Raw genomic sequence first — 17,217 nt, 5'->3', positions numbered from 1 at the left:
ATATATATTGTCCATTGTCAAGTCGCCTTTCATGCCTTGACAGTGCTAATCTTCAGATTGTTAATTAGCTTTTACTTTAATCATAACATAAGGATACTGGATGGACATTTTGTGATTCAAGTCTTGCTTTGTATCTCGTAATTGATCAGGGGTGAATCAATATAAGCCAATATTCCTGGGAATACTTGATCCCAACAGTCCATTAAGTCAATTGAAGCGTGCTTGCAATACCCAGAAATGTATCCGGGCAGGCGGGAAACATAATCTTGATGACGTGGGAAATAGGAGAGTAGAGAATTTATAAATTAAAAAAATTTGCAGAAAATTTGCAGGTATCCATTAAAAAAAGGTAAAGGGAAGAAGATGAATTTCTTAATAAAGAAAACATTTAATCTCGCCTAACATATTACCGGTTGCATCAGGTAAAAAAAAAGCAATTCTGTTAGAAGTGAAGGGGTGTATTAGTTGGTAGTATTTATAGTTAATTCAAAGTATGAAGTATTTTGAGAAGGGGTACAATAGTTCAGAGTATTATCATTAAATAACCCTATTTATTAAAGTATGTTATTTATTTGTTGCTTTGACATTTGTTGATTATATTATTGCTTAGATTTGTAATGAAGAGGCAAGGGCGAGAATGGATGTATGAGAGGCTCGATGTTAATAAAAGACTTAGAATTGAGTATGCTAATGGTGTTAGAGAATTTATTAGTCATGCTAAAGAACAAGATTCTTTTCAAAGGAATAACGGGAAAATGAGGTGTCCATGCGCCATGTGCAACAACACAAAGTTTTTAAATGAGGCTCAAGTTAAATCACACTTGCTTAAGAAAGGGTTCTGTGTTAACTATTATAATTGGGTGTGTCACGGGGAGGATTTTCCAATTGATGAACCCGATATACCTACGAACCCTTATCAAGATATGGTAAATGATGCATTACGTGATAGAGTGGACACTATAAGGGAGGAGGCCCTTAATGCTATAGAAGTAGACGAGACTCCAAATCCTGAAGTACAAGCTTTCTTTGAAATGTTAAAGAAAGCAGAAGAGCGTGTGTGTGAGGGGAGCGATGTGTCTATATTACAAGCTGCTTCTAGATTGTTAAGTTTGAAATGTGAATTCAACTTGCCTCATAAATGTGTTGATGGTTTCATTAGTTTCACGGTGATATCCTTCCAAAGAATAATGCTATGGCCACAAACTTCTATGAAACCAAAAAGTTGCTAAAAGCCCTTGAGCTTCCCCATGAGAAAATTGATGTTTGTTCTTATGGGTGTATGCTTTTTTGGGAGGAAGACAAGCATCTTGTTAAATGTAAAAAATGTGGGCAAGATAGATACAAACCCAAGACAAATTCAAAGGGTAAACAAGTTGCTAATAAAGTTTTAACTTATTTCCCAATCACACATAGACTACAAAGGATTTATGCGACAAAGCATATAGCCGAGGAAATGAGATGGCACGCAGAGAATCCCCGTGCAAGCGGTACACTGGCTCACCCCAGTGACGCCGAGTCTTGGAAGCATTTTGATGCACTACACCCGGATTTTGCAAGCGAACCTAGAAATGTACGATTAGGGCTATGCACAGATGGATTTGCACCCTTTGGCCAATTTGGCAAGGCGTACTCTTGTTGGCCAGTCATGCTTACCCCATATAACCTACCCCCTTGGTTGTGTATGAAAAAACAGTTTATATTTCTGTCTTTGATTGTTCCTGGACCAAAAAATCCTAAGAAAAATTTAGATGTATTTTTGCAACCACTCATTCGTGAGTTGAAAGAATTATGGGAAGTAGGAGTATTCACTTATGATGTATCTAAGAAAGAGAACTTTCAACTCAGAGCTTCACTTATGTGGACGATTAATGACTTTCCAGCCTACGGCATGTTATCCGGATGGGGAACAGCGGGTGAAAAAGCATGTCCTTATTGTGGGAATGGAAATAAGTCTTTCTGGCTTAAGAATGGAAGAAAGTGGTGTTGGTTTGATTGCCATCGTCACTTCTTGTCACCGACCACTCGTTTAGGAAGGACAACAAACATTTTTCAAAGAATACAGAAATTGAACTTGACAGCCCACCACGTAGGTTAAATGGTGATGAGATATGGGAGTGTGTAGAACATTTACCTACAATAGTTAATGGGACGGATTCTGAGTTGAAAATGTTGAAGAGTAGAAGGGAAGGCTGGTGGAAAAGAAGCATATTCTGGGAGCTTCCATATTGGAAAACTTTACTAATTCGACATAACTTGGATGTAATGCACATTGAGAAGAATTTTTTTGAGCAATTGATTCACACAGTGATGGATAACAAAACCAAAACGGCTTATAATGAATCATCAAAAGCTGACCTGAAAATATATTGTAAAAGACGAAGTGAGCCTAAGTTCATTCTGGACAAGCCAAAAAGGAAGGTTTTGTCCGAATGGATTTCTAAGTTGAAGTTTCCAGATGGTTATGCTTCTGATTTAAGGAGATGTGTAAATGAGAGTGATTTTACACTACACGGTTTGAAAAGTCATGACTGTCATGTGTTCATGGAACGTTTACTACCGGTTGCTCTAAAGAACTTACTGCCGAAAAATGAGTGGAATGCAATTACTGAAATTAGTCAATTCTTTAGAGATCTTTGCGTCTCAACCATTAAAGTTGACGATGTAATTAAATGCGGAGAAAAACATTCCAGAGATTCTTTGCAAACTGGAGATGATTTTTCCGCCTTCATTTTTTAACTCAATGGAGCATCTACCTGTTCACTTACCATATGAAGTGAAAGTTGGTGGCCCTGTTCAGTATAGGTGGATGTATCCGTTTGAGAGGTAATTGCTTTTAACTCATTTTCTTAAGGCTTTTAATTTTATGTTTAGTATAAAATAATAACTAGAGTGCACGTATGCTCGTCTATGAATAGGTTCTTAAATCACTTGAAACGGAAAATTGGGAACAAAGCATACGTTGAAGGTTCAATCTGCAACGCTTACTTGTTATAGGTTCTTAATATAGGGGTAACTGTGTAAGGCTTCCTAAAACTGATCTCTCCTTAACCCGATCTTGAGGGATTGGCGTAATGTTGCTATAAAATCAGATCCATTAGTGATCATATTTTGAGAATCAAAATTTTGGTAAATGTATACATCATTTGTTGATTTTATATAATTTTACACACTTGTACTCTATATAATTACACTAGCAGTTAGCTGTATTTCTGAAAGCATACATCCCACTTCCCATATCATCTTTTTCTTAACGTTTTAGAACTAAATGCTTCTGCTTCATGCCGCATCTTGAACTGAACTCCTCCTGCCTTACTGCATCTTTAAAGTAGACGTTGAAGGATTATCCGTTGTCATTGTATTGTTTTAATATTTTAAAATGCGGGGAAGTGACAAATAAGCCCCGTACGTTTGACACTATGTGCATTTCACCCCCATAACTTTTAACAAGTGCAAATCAACCCCATTACTTTAACTATTGGTGCAATTTACCCCTATTTAATTTGTTTGGCTGATATTTAATATATTACTCCTTTTTTTTGTCTCCAATTTAATTTTGCCATTTTTTAAAAATTTGTATGGACTAATCTACCCTTCCCACTACCCTTAAGACCCAATCTAGCAGGCTTCCTAAACTTCCTAACCTTTCATGAGCGAAGTATTGGCCATTAGAGATGCTTTACAAATTGCTTCAACCATTACTCGGAAATCATTCATCGGCTCTGTCGTCTGTCTAGCGCCATCAATGCACTCCATAATTTTGTAACATCACCTATTATTCGCGTAATTCTAATGTTATTGTTGATGCTTTAGCTATACGTTTTACCAAGGATTGAGCCTTGAACAAAGAAACGTCATCTGATGGTTGGAGTCCCGATTTTATATTCTAATAGTAAGATCTTCCAAAAAGCTTAAGAAATTTTAATCCAAAGTTAGAAAATCCACATTTTTACCAAATTGAAAACTTTATTTATTCATCTTAAAGTTCGATTATGCTAGACCCATGTTATCGTGACTTTGTCATGACTTGGTCTGTCCCATGATGCATTTATTTACTCTATTTTATAAATGTTGATAACATATGGTCTATTTATTTGTTTTGAAGTGTAATGAAAATGGAGGCCTTTCACTACCACGTCCTGAAGAGCTTATGAAGAAGTCTAAAACAAAAAGAGCAGGGGGTTACGTGTGTGACGAAGTATCCGAACTCCTTGTAAGTTTATTGAACTTTACATTATCACACCTACTTACTGTAAAAGACAGCTTTTGTTTTCCGTAAGTTTTTGTTAATTGTGTAAAACTTCTTCCAGGACACAATCAAGAAAAAAAAGGATGCCTTGCTAGAGACTTGTACCGAGGAAGAAATTGATGATGATGAAATATATATTGAGTCGGCAAAAGGCTTTAACAAAAAGGGACAAGTTTGGGGCATGGGGAAGGCGACGAGTCACATATATGACAAGCCCCTACCTTCATCACTCGTAAAAAAATCTCGTGGATCATCAACTTCCTACACTCCAGGATTCGTAAGTAAGCTTTCTGCTCAACATCAAGCTCTAACAAATGAGTTGAATAGCATGAAACAATGGAAGTTGCAATTGGAGCAAACTCTAGCTTCGCAAGGTATTCACATAACAACTGAATCATGTAATCCCAACTCCGAACCTCACTCTGGTAGGCGTGATGATGATAATGAGGGTAATGGAGGAAATAGGGGTGACTTTGCAACACAAATATTGGGTTGTTAGTTGCTTGTGTTGTTTTTAGATAATTAGTAGACTTGGAGTATGTATGTATAAGACTTATTTAGTATCTCATAATGTTTGTTGGAATTGTCGAGAAGACTTTTGGTTCGTAAAACAATGTAGGCTTAAGTTTATGTATAAAAAGCCCCTTTTGGTTATGCAAGTCGTTCTGTGTGCTTGGCGAGTTATAGGAAATTTGGAGCATTGCAAGTTGCTTGACAAAAAATCGATACGAATATAGGTACAGTGCAGTGCACAGGGTACCATAAACCGAATTTTGGGACTGTAACAATACAGTTTGCGACGGAATAATTAAAGTTTGCAATGGAATGAGTAAACTTTTGCGATGGAATAATTAGGTTTTGCGAGGAAACTAATAAATTTTGCGACGGACTAATTAGGATGTGCGATGGAATTAATAAATTTTGCGATGGAATTGATAAATTTTGCGATGGAATTAATAAATTTTGCGATGGAATTAATAAATTTTGCGATGGAATGAATTAAGTTTGCAACGGAATCTTTAAGATTTGCGATGGAATGAATTAAATTTAGCGACGGAATTTTAAGCATTTGCGCAGAATACAAAAGTTAATTGCACACTTAATCAAAATTAATTAATGCAAAATCCATTGCAAAATCCGTCGCTAATCTCTTTGCTACGCAATTTCCATCGCAAAGCAACAAGATTTGCTACTAAATTGTGCAATGACTTGATTCAGTCGCATTTTCCGTCGCAAACACCCATTTAGCGACGGATTCTATTGAATTTGCGACGGAATTCTGTTGTCGCTATGACCACTTCTTTTTGTAGTGCACTAGTCCCTTAGAATGAACATAATATGTGAGTCCAAATACCAATACAAGCTCAAAATATTCACACCAAAAACTCACGAGTCAACAAAAAATCCAGCCATAGTTGAAATCAAATCCAGGGTGAAAAGTCTCAAAAATTCACAAGACCAAATAAGATGATTTCAAATAGATGCAAATCCAGTGTCAAAAGTCTCAAAAAATCAAAGATAAAAACATTATGATCTCAAATAGATACAAATCTAGTTTCAAAGATTCACAAGACAAAAAAAAAATCTAGTCAAAGTTGCAATCAAATCCATTGTCAAAAGTCTCAAAAATTCAGAACACAAAAATTTCTAGTCCAAGTTGCAATTAAAATTGCAGAGTAGTCATTTTTCATTTCTTAGAAATTTACAATTCGAATTCCAGAGTAGCCATTTCATCTCTCTGACGAGTCAATCTACAATTACAATATCTCCATTCCTCTTGGGACGATCCTTTCATTTACTTAGGTGAGTGAGAGAGATTACAAGTCTCCAACGTCTTCTAACACCATAAAAACTTTTACTCCATTCCATTTATCACCCTCGTTTAGCATGTAAGAATTTGGTGGATGTACACTAAACTTATACGATCATGAAAGTATTTTGTTTCTAAGGTATTAGTTTTGCTTAATTAGTAGAGCTTGTTACTATAAAGAGGGCAGAACTCTTCAAAATATAACTCAAATTCACATGTCAAATAAAAATGAAACACATTCTCAGCATCAGAGAAATTGTAAGTTACTTCTAGGATAACAATGTCAAGTCTATGTTCAGTCCTTCTACTTGTATCACATTTGGGTAAGACCCCATCATTTTCAATATATTTTCTAAAAAAAACAATAATTTCTTTCAATATTCATTTCAAATATTTTCAAAAAATAACATTTTTTGCATTCATCATACATGCATCATCACTACTACAGATCCCGCCTGTTTACGACGCTTTTTTGATCAATTTTCGACGCTTTTTAGTGTCAGAAAATATATTCTCGACGCTTCTAAAAGCGTGGTATTTTGGGCCGTCAGGAATTCCTGACGCTTTTTTGTGTCGGTATTCTCGACACTATTTGGTGTCGAAGGTTGCTCCTCGACGCTAATATCCGTCAATATTTCTCGACGCTTTCTGATGTCGTATTCATATTTTGCAGGACTGAACACTGTCATTGATAATTTTAGGCGGGGAATACACTTTAAAGAAAATTTTATTCACATTTAAATATGTAAATATATTACGTAATTACACAATTTTTACTCTTATGTACCCAATTGTTATTTTTACCAATAAATCAAGGAACTGATTACAAGTATCTCTTATTTTTGTACAAAGTAACTGGGAAAATCTCGTATAAACAATTCATACATTGTACAGTGTTTAGAGGAAAAACTCCTTAAAAAACGAACTAAAATCAAGAATTCAAATATTTCCATAAAACATGAAGTGGAATATAAATCCAACTACAACGGAAATACATGTTGTCGATAAATCTAGAATATATGTCCTTTCTCTTCAAATTTAATCAAGCCTCCAATGCATCTCGAGTTCCTGTGAGATCATCAAATAATCCTGGCATTAGGATTATACCATAGTCACTCAACAAAGCAAAATGGTTCGGGTACCTAGACTAGGCAAGGCAAGGAGGCGCACATGTGCGTCTTTTTCAGATTGGCAGGCTAAACAAAGTAGACGAGTATATAAGAGAGCCCAACAAAATTTTACTAGTCGGCACCAACTCAATCAAGCATTAAAAAAAATAAGTTGAAAGACTTAAACTCGTCTGACGGGTAAGATTTTAATGTAACACACCATCTTAAACAAAAGATATCTTAATATTAAGAACAAGAGACCCATATCTTTTCCGAGGATTTATTCATTTAATTTGAATATAGGGAACTTACATCTTACGTAGGATGCTATTAGGACAATAAGATGCTAACTTGAAAGTTACTTCATTGGTAGAAGGCTATTTGGACAATGAGCATCTAACATGGCTCCGGTTAACTTTTACCAAATACATATCCTGTAAACAAGTGTAAACCTTAGACATTAAAGGTAATCTTGGCACATTCTTTACCAGCACACTTTAGAAGAGACAAAGAATTCATTTAATAGGCTCTTACAACATAAAGACTAAGCAAGCAAAATAAAAAAAAAAAGTGTTAGGCTTACTGCAAGAAAGAATCCAAATACTCCCTTCGTCTCGTTCATTTATTTACCTTTTTTTTATTCTTTGTGATGGGTATTTTAATTCAAGGTATACAAATGATTACAACGGAGGGAGTAGTTTTAAGTATTGCCTAAGGTCAACTGTTTCAATCATACATTTGCTAAACTATTACTGATCGGAAACTTGTAGACATTTCCTAGCATCATTTTTAAAGAGATGTGTTACAATAAGTCTGCAAATATGATGACTACCAACAATCGCATAACATCTGAAATCTGAACACAAGTACACCACCATCCATCGAAGCCTGGTCTTTTCCTTCACTAAGTCCAAATGCACGAAAGTAAAGCAAGTGAATGACATCTAATAAACTATTAGCATTTCCATCGCTAAAATTTATGATCTTCAGACAGTGTATCATAATTGAATTAATAGTCACAGAAATGGTGCTAAGATGATTTATAAATCATTGGTAATGCATTCACTTATATTATTCTCTATTGCTAAGAATTCATAGGTGCAACTAGTTTTCCTGTAACACGTTAAACAAGAAACAATAAGAGCAAGGGCTGGCAGGAAGCTGTACTAACCGTATAAAAATCTCTCCACTTCAAACCTTCCAATAATCACCAACAAAAGCTTTGTCGTCTAGAGCACGCATTTAAAGCCAATTCCACATTAAGACAGTCTGGAGGGAGTACATTGTTAACAAATGATCGCGACGGAGGGAGTACAATGTTAACAAAACTGATGAAATAATAAATCAATGTACCAGTCAAGAAATCAATATTTATGGCTATCAAAGGAGACGGCAAAAAGAGAGGCAGATATATTGATTTGTACCTACTTGTTATTCCAACTAACAAATAATTAGAACATTTATTGGCACTTCCAGCTATATCCTAACCTGCAATAACAAACCTGCAATAACAGGTTTCAAGCACTGAACTCAAAAGCAGGAAATCAAACGAGAGCTGAAGTCACCATTTTTGATAAATAAAGAAAAGAAGAGAAAAGAATAAGAACGAGCTCAATTGATTGGGCTGAGACATATTATTGACAACAAAAGTGTATTCATAATTGCATCGACATAAATGTTGTGGAAATAAACATCTCAAAACAATTGTATACAAAATATGATGATAGAAGAACATTCGTGTGTCTAATAATATGTGTATACAAATTTTGATGATAGGACATAAAACCATCACCTGTACGGTTGTACCTTTCATTTAAAGATGCTACATTCACTTCTACATTCTTACAAAACTATATGTATGCGACCTTTACAAAGAATCTGCTCCAAACATGAAAATAGAAAGGGCAGTCATTAATAATGGCTAAAATGGAAGTATATAGATTCACGACAAACTAACAAGTTAAACGGGTTATACAACATCTCAAACTTTCACAAATCATCAAACACAGGAAAATTAAATTGAACGCTTTTAAAATAGAAGTCGATGAGGCGTATTTTATAGAATTATTCAGAACTTGGTACTAAGAGTCTAAGACGCAACGAAAATTCAGTTGAGAGGCAAGAAATGAATCAAACATTAGCACTTAGTGTTTAATAAACGGTGAGAGTATAAATTTAAGATGTCTTACTCACATTTATGCTCATTCATCAAGATTGGATGAACAAGTTACACCTGGGAACGTAAACAAGTCCACACAACACTCAAGTCTAACAAATTTAAGAATAAGAGTAGAAATTTAAATATGCTTGATAAAGATAATATTAAAATAATTTTCTCTAACTAGTTCCACAACTTTTTCTAATCGTTTTTCTCACATCTCTTTGGTAACAATTTCATGTTGCTTTGATCAACACCAAATCCGATTGTATATAATAACTTATCACATTGTCATTTAATTTAGTGGCAGTACATGTTACTACCACAACAAGCTAGTATTTGTTTTAAATTTCATTTTTTTTTGACGAAAAGGTTTATGCATTACCAAGTTGAAATTCCTGGGCCTGCCACTGTTAGTAGGACAGACAGTCATCGGAAAAATTCTTTTTCATTTCTCATAGTTTATTAATACTCCCTCCATCCTAATTATTTGTTTGCCTTTGATTAAATTACCCCTCACAAATAATAACAAAGGCAAACAAATGATTAAAATGAAGGGAGTAATAACAGTTTAAAGGGAATGCCACTATTACCAAGTCCTTATGTTTACATCTATCTTGAAACAAAATACAAAACCTCATAAATACCAGAAGTTATAACAATAGGCTAATACATTCTTGCAAGAAAGTGTTAATTTTTCTCAAAAAAAAGAATGGATAGATTAAACAAAAATGAAGAGATCTGATAGAGTCAATTAGGGTTCCGAATCGCAAAAAAAAAAAAACAGATCTGATAGAATATATTACGAATGAAAAGTTCTCCATTTCAAAAAAAAACATGATAAAGTAAACTACTACATGATTGTGGATTAAAATCACATGTTCATAGTAACAATTAAACATAGGACAAATATAAGTTCAGTTGAGACCAAAAAAAAAGTCCAAATAATGAGCCAAAATTATCGAATAAGAAGTAACAAAGCAAATTAAACCTTAATGGAGAAGATTTATTAAGAATATGAAGGGTGGGAGGACATACCTTACAAATTGCAATTGGGATTGAGATGTTGATTTGAGTATTGTGGGTGAGAGAGAGAGAGAGAGAGGCGGCTGTTGATGGAGGAAAAGTGGGAAGTGAACGAGACTTGGAGACGTGTGAGAGAAAACAAAAAGGAAAAGTGGTATTCGATATTATTTTATTAATTTCTTATTATATTTGAGGTTCACAGCTGTCAATCTACTTATCCCGCATAATTTACCCTTCGACACTTGCTAAAGCGTCGAGGATGAAGTGTCGAGATGTAGCGCTATGTGTTGTAGTGCATATCTAGGACATGCATTTGCATTTTATTTGTCATGTATTTGTCACAAACTGCTCTAGTCGAATACTTTGTCATTCATCATCCAGATTCATCCAAAGTGGGGGCTTCTCATAAAGTCTCATTTTTCTCGTCAAATAAAATTTTGCCAGTTTCAAAATAAATCAAAAATTTTTACTCCTATCTTTTTGTGAAATAAAATTTTGCAATTTCCCAGCCCTTTTCGTTAAATAAAATTTTGCGAGTTTCAAATTCAACTTATTTCGAAATAAAATCTTGAAATCCATCCTGGTCGGCAGGCCCTGACATGCATTTGAGTTCTTCAAATAATTTTTTTTGAACTTGCCTTTTTGCGAAATAAAATTTTTCAATTTTCAAATCAATTGGTCGGTAGGCCTTGACATGTATTTGAGTTCTTAAAATAAAATTTTCGGAACTTGCCTTTTTGCGAAATAAAGTTTTACAATTTTCAAATCAATTGGTCGGCAAGCCCTGAAATGCATTTGTGTTCTTAAAATAAAATTTTCTGAACTTACCTTTTTGCGAAATAAAACTTTTCAAATCCTAGTTTGTAAAATCAGATTTTACATTCTAATCCCTTTTCAAAATAAAATTTTGAATTCCTCGATCGGCGGGCCCTAACACGCATTCGAGCTTGTGAAATCAGATTTTGCAGGTTCACTTTTAGGTGAAACAAAGTTTTACTTAGCTAGTTTCCAGACTAGCTAAACAAAGTTTAGATATACCAGATTCCAGACCATCAGTAAAACAAAGTTTTGCTTTACCAGATTCCAGACCAGCTAAACAAAGTTTGGCTATTCAAGATTCAGACCACCTAAACAAAGTTTGGCTTTACCAGATTCCAGACCGGCGAAACAAAGTTTTGCTTTACCAGATTCCAGACCAGCGAAATAAATTTTTTACCATGCTAGTTTCCAGATTGGTGAAACAAAGTTTTACCAGCTTCATTCCAGATTAGTAAAACAAAGTTTGGATAAGCCAATCCCAGTTTCTAAATACTCTAGACCGGTAATATAATACGTTTCTTATCCTTTATCTGTCCCGACCGGACTACTTTGACCTTCGTCCTGCTCAGATTCGCCCAAAGTGGAGGCTTTTGTAGACACCTTAAAGTTCTCTACTAACCTTACGGGTACCCGATGATGAGGCTAAAATTTAAATGACTAAATGAAAATTGACATTGTTATAATTTACGGCTCTTTACGCTTATTTCCCCCAAAGTTAGTCAAAGTGACAAAAAAACAACCTTAAAGCCTCCTATTTCTTTTCATTTCACATTGATGATTATATTTTATAAGCTCGTCAAATGGTGTATCATCCGCCTTAAACAGATTAGTTTCATATTCTAACTTCTTCAAATATGCTCATTTAGCAGGTGTTGATATTTGAGCTTGCATGCGGGTTTGGATGGGCGCCGACGATTCACCTTCATTTCATAGCTTCCGCCGAGTCATAAGACATTTCATTTATTTTGGTTTAGCAGTTGTACTTCATTTTTGGGATTTGGAACTTGTAAACACTTTACCTTGCTTTAAACTTAATAAATGTTTCATTATGGTCTATTTGATTTGTACTACCTCGGGCAATCGAGATGGTAATGCTTCCATTTGCTATGGTAGGCCTTGGTAAGGCACTTTGGTAAATCGGGGTGTTACAAAGTGGTATTAGAGCGACTATTTTGAAACCTGAAACCAATGAACAAAATGAACGTAGGGTGTCTAATACAGTGAACCCGGGTTAGGATTGTTAGGAGCTACTGCAAAGATTTAGGAGCCGTCCCAAAATCGCACTAAGGCCTTTACAATTTCGAGCCGGTAACTAGAGGGGGAATCGTATGGGATTGAATCCATGATGTGTGGTGCATTATATGTATTTGTGTAACGTGTGTTCAAAATGAGTGAATGGTTTATGTGTGGGAATAATGAACTCGGAAAATGGAGTGAAGTGATGAGAATATGAGAACTTGTGTATTATATGTTTATTTATTTTGAGCCAAATGCGTAGGAATATGTGTTGTGTAACTTCTAGGGTTGGCATATATGTTGGGAGGCCTGTTTTGCATGTCTCGAGCGAGTGGGGGAAAGGCAGCCGACCGTGTAAGGGCTACTAGACCGAGTGGGTTTTCTACGTTTATGAGGTCAGTTTCTCGAATGTGGGCACTCGACCGATTGGAGTGAAGTACTCGACTGAGTGGGGGTTACTCTGTTGAGTGGCCTTTGATACTCTACCGAGTACCCTATTGGTGGGGGAGATTTTCTGTTTTAAGCCGTAGGTGATACCTGTCGAAATGAGTATCAAAAATAATATTTATAATTTCCAAACTACAACTAGCAAGCGGTAGTAAGGGTCGATCCGCAGGGAGGTAGGGAGATAATAGTTGTTATTAATTCTAGTCTAAGGGTAACAGTTGTGGGGGGTTTTGGAGTGGATTATGTCTAAGTCTAAATGCGTAAATAAAAGGGCAAGTAATAAAAAGAGATGTAAGCAATAATAAAAAGAATGCTAAGACGGTCGGTTCACTGCAGCTGCGACGACGGTATCTAAGTAAGTCTGATAGATCACGATAGGTGGGCAAATAAGAAGTCCTCTCGGTCCATTCTTAACTAGTAGCGCCTCTCAGCCTATGCTACTGGTCCCTAGGTCTCACTAATACTAGCTCTCGCCCTGAAAAGTGATTCCTAATGCCTAAATTACTTATCTTTCGATCTTAGCAATTTAGTCGTCTCAATTTATTAATCTATTTTCCCTCCCCTATCTCTCGATCTTGTGGGTCGGTCAAATACTAAGCATTTAACAAGTCTCCTCTCGGTCTCGTTGTCAAATATTGCAATTAAAACATTGAAACGGTGCTAATCTATCGCGCGTCGATCGATCGACCGACCACTAAGCGGTCGATCGACCAACGAATCGATCGATCGGTGACTAATCCAAATCGATCGACCAAAGGCCGACATCAGGGTTTACTAATCTACGTCGTCTTCACCGCAGGTCCCCTCACATCTTAGCACGGGGTTTCTAGCTACGCATGATAGAATTGATAACAACAACTAAATTAACAATTAACGGAAACGAATACATAATTAAACTAACTAAGCAATAGAGATGCAAAGGACGAAATATTGATGGCTTTGGGAACTAATCTAATCAATTCTAAACTAACAAAATAATAAACTTAAGGACTGAAATTATGATTGAGCAATACCAAATCAAGGCGAAAAGGAAATCCGGATGCAAAATAGCGAACATTATTGAGAAACTAAAATATTTGAATTGAATGTAAACTATGCTAAAATCGAGCCCTAATGTCTCTCCTAAAAACTCATGATTATTCAAAAACATAGGTTAGTTTATATAGGAAAAATCCTGCGTAACCTTTATTCCTAAACCTAATCACAATGGGCTTTGGAATTCTCGATCTCTTAATTTGCGCATCGGACCCGTTGTTCAGATCGATCGACCATAAGCATCGATCGATCGAATAAGTAGCAGCGAACAGTAGCTACTGGAACCCGTGGGGTGGTCGATCGACCACTTGGACCAGTCGATCGACCAACGGCCGCATGTCACTGCATTCGACGAATTCTGCATCGCGCACCGATCTTAAAACAGCTGCCATTTCTTCGTTCCTTGGTCAAATCAGGCGTTCTACGCGGCGTTGGAAAGCTAAGAGGATAAGCTTTCACCTCCAATTGGAATCACTCGATTATCAGGTCTAGAACTCAAGATATAGCCATCTGAAGCAGGCTGCAATGTCGAGAAGCACTTCTTTGCTTGTTAAACTCGTACGCACCCATGCTTTTGCTATCTTTAGGCCTTGAAACGCGCACCAAGCTCATTCCTCGAGTCAATACTTCATGTAAAATGCAATGTTAATTACTTAGGGACGGATTCAGCTCGATTTCCGCTCAATTCTTCATATTTCTGCAATAATAGACAAAAACACAAAAGTAGAGGAAAATAGGGAAATAATGGCATATATTGCACATTTGAGCTCTGAAATGCGTGTAGAATAAAGTGTGAAACATCATATTTTAGACACGCATCAAATCTCCCCAAACCAAACCTTGCTTGTCCCCAAGCAAGAACTAGACTCGATCTGAAGACCTAATGGAACGAGTTCAAACTCAGAGCGAAATGCAAACTGTAAAGCCTAAACCAGTTTAATGCAAGAACCAACAATCAATTAGCAAATGAATCATGCAAACGAGTTATGAAGTCGTTAAAAACTACTGAACCGTCAACCATAGAGACTTATCAAATTGGACTCTCACGGGTCGCTCATATCACACAAATAAGAACAAGGTGAAAATATAAGAGGATAGAAAGAATTCATTTTGTAAAGACTCTCACCTAACTACGACCTATAAGAACATGCCTGCAATATAATATGAAAGTAATCTCTACAACCGTACATATGCATTCCAACCAAATAGATGACCATGACACATGCCGAGGTAAATATGGATATGTGAGGTAAAGGGTAAGAAGGGGCTAAAATGAATTTGGATATGAGGAGTAATAAGCCAAGCTAGTAACTACAATCCAAACTATAAGCGAATCCCAACTTCAAACTCAATGTAAATGTTACAAGACGGTGCCAATTCAAGGCACAAAACTCACAATCTCCATAAAATTGACTCCCCAAAGAATATAAACGATAATATGGGAGTGGAAATCACCAAATCATAATAATTGCAACATGTGATTTTTTCGAACTTTCTTTTTCTCGGGATGCAGTCGATCGACCAATATAGCAAGTCGATCGACCGTCCTCTACAGTACCGAACACTCTTTTTTTTCTTTTCTTTCTTTTTCGAATCATTTTTCTCTTATTTTTTATTCTTTTTTTTTTTCAATTCTATTTTTTTCTTTCTTTCCTTTTCCTTCATCTTCCCAACATTATCTCAAAATGAGCATATAACCAAATCGCAATAAAACATTCCCAAAAATACAAGTACTAGCTCGGATAAGGTAGGCTAATTTTAGACTGTAGTTTATGGGACAAAAGAGGCTAAATTTGGCTATGAAGGGTTTATGGGCAAAATAATAAAAGGGGAAACCTCTTCCACATGTGTCAGCAAAACCACAAACCGAATGCATACGGGTATTAAGCAGATTAAGTTCATATTTATGCACATTAAGGAAACGTGTCTCATAAGGAGTACTACTCACATTCCTAAATAAACCGGTCATAGATGACACCAGTTATAAAGCTCTAAACCTCAGAAATATGATGTAGCTTGCCAAATTTCTAAGTCAAGTTTAAAGTTCAAATGAATAATTTAACGAAAACTCGTAGATATGCATATACGATTCTACTAATAACATGTTAATTTAGCAAGGCTTAGGCATAAACAAATGCAATTGCGATGTCATCATGGAAATACTACCGTTCCGACTCAACCTATATGCTAAAATAAACGTGCATTTTATGGAAATTTTTGAAATTTTTCAATTTTTTTTTTTTTTGAATTTTTGTATAAAATGAAATGAACAATGCAAAACAGAATGTAAACGTGAATGCAAGCAAATGATATGCGACGCAAAACCCTTCCCCAAACCAAATCGCACAATGTCCCCATTGTGCAAAATCATGTAATGAGAGAAAAGAGAAACGGGAAGTTGCGAGAAATAAATAAATGAGACATGAAGTGGAACTCGGGAACTCACAAGACTTTAAGCGCAAAGGAAACCTCCCAAACCGGCGTGAGCTAGGAGGTTTCAAAGAGCGATAGTGCTACCAATAAATACCTGAAAAGATAAACAAATACCACGCATAAAACCGAGAAAACAATAATGAAGCGGCAATTATGTGCAAAATTGAGGAAAATAGAAGAAATAAATAATGACGGAAGATAAAGTGGAGCAGAAAACTCCCTTAATTCCGCAAATCGACCAAACATAGCAGGAGAGAGGTCGTAAACAGGTACAACAGTGCAGGGTGGTCGATCGACCTCATCACTCAGTCGATCGACCAAGTGAACAGAACAAGCTCCTGAAACCGCACACCGTCGATCGACTACATAGCCCGATCGATCGACCGAAATACTCTTGTAACTTGATTTCTTCGAATTAGCTCAATTACTCGAGCTAATGAGGTCTACAAGCCTGCAAATGCACAATAATACGCGCCCAAAATTGCGCAAAACCCAAAGTAAAAGTCTATAGACGGAAATTAAACTAAGCACACACTAAGAGTTTTTATTTCTAAACAACTATGAGGTTTTATTCGAAACAAAAACAAAACACATCCGGGTTGCCTCCCGGCTAGCGCTGTTTCGAGACAGTCCCGCTCGACCTCTTTTTTTTCAAGACTCACTCTAATTGAGCCCAATCAAAACAACTCAAGGCTCTCAGCAACCTATCATACATCTGCGCATGTGCTACACAAAACTGTAAGTAGCACCGTAAAATAGTAGTAGCATAGGAAATTAAAATGTAATAACATCTAAGTCTAACAAATTTCCTATGACAGCTCCTAAAAACATCCACAAAATTATTCCTCCCTCCAGATAAGGGCGGAATGTAAAAGCTCAAATTAACAGCAGGTGGAAA

At 36.0% G+C, this 17,217-nt stretch overlaps 1 long non-coding RNA gene across 3 annotated transcripts; it reads right to left on the bottom strand.

Moving 5' to 3' along the window:
* Nucleotides 1–6,847: 6,847 nt before the first annotated feature.
* LOC141627147 (uncharacterized) lies at nucleotides 6,848–10,503 on the bottom strand. Of its 3 annotated transcripts, none has more exons than XR_012536707.1 (6): nucleotides 10,362–10,503; nucleotides 8,958–9,043; nucleotides 8,590–8,667; nucleotides 8,337–8,434; nucleotides 7,478–7,599; nucleotides 6,848–7,124 (listed from the first exon to the last, which is right to left on the bottom strand). It is a non-coding gene; the product is annotated as an uncharacterized LOC141627147 (long non-coding RNA). The 3 variants fall into 3 exon arrangements; XR_012536706.1 differs by having other exon boundaries at nucleotides 8,972–9,043; XR_012536708.1 differs by lacking the exon at nucleotides 8,958–9,043 and having other exon boundaries at nucleotides 10,362–10,502.
* Nucleotides 10,504–17,217: the final 6,714 nt, after the last annotated feature.

The sequence above is a fragment of the Silene latifolia genome, chromosome Y, assembly GCF_048544455.1.
Source record: "Silene latifolia isolate original U9 population chromosome Y, ASM4854445v1, whole genome shotgun sequence".
Taxonomy (NCBI): Eukaryota; Viridiplantae; Streptophyta; class Magnoliopsida; order Caryophyllales; family Caryophyllaceae; genus Silene; species Silene latifolia.
This window is presented reverse-complemented; position numbering and strand designations above follow the sequence as displayed.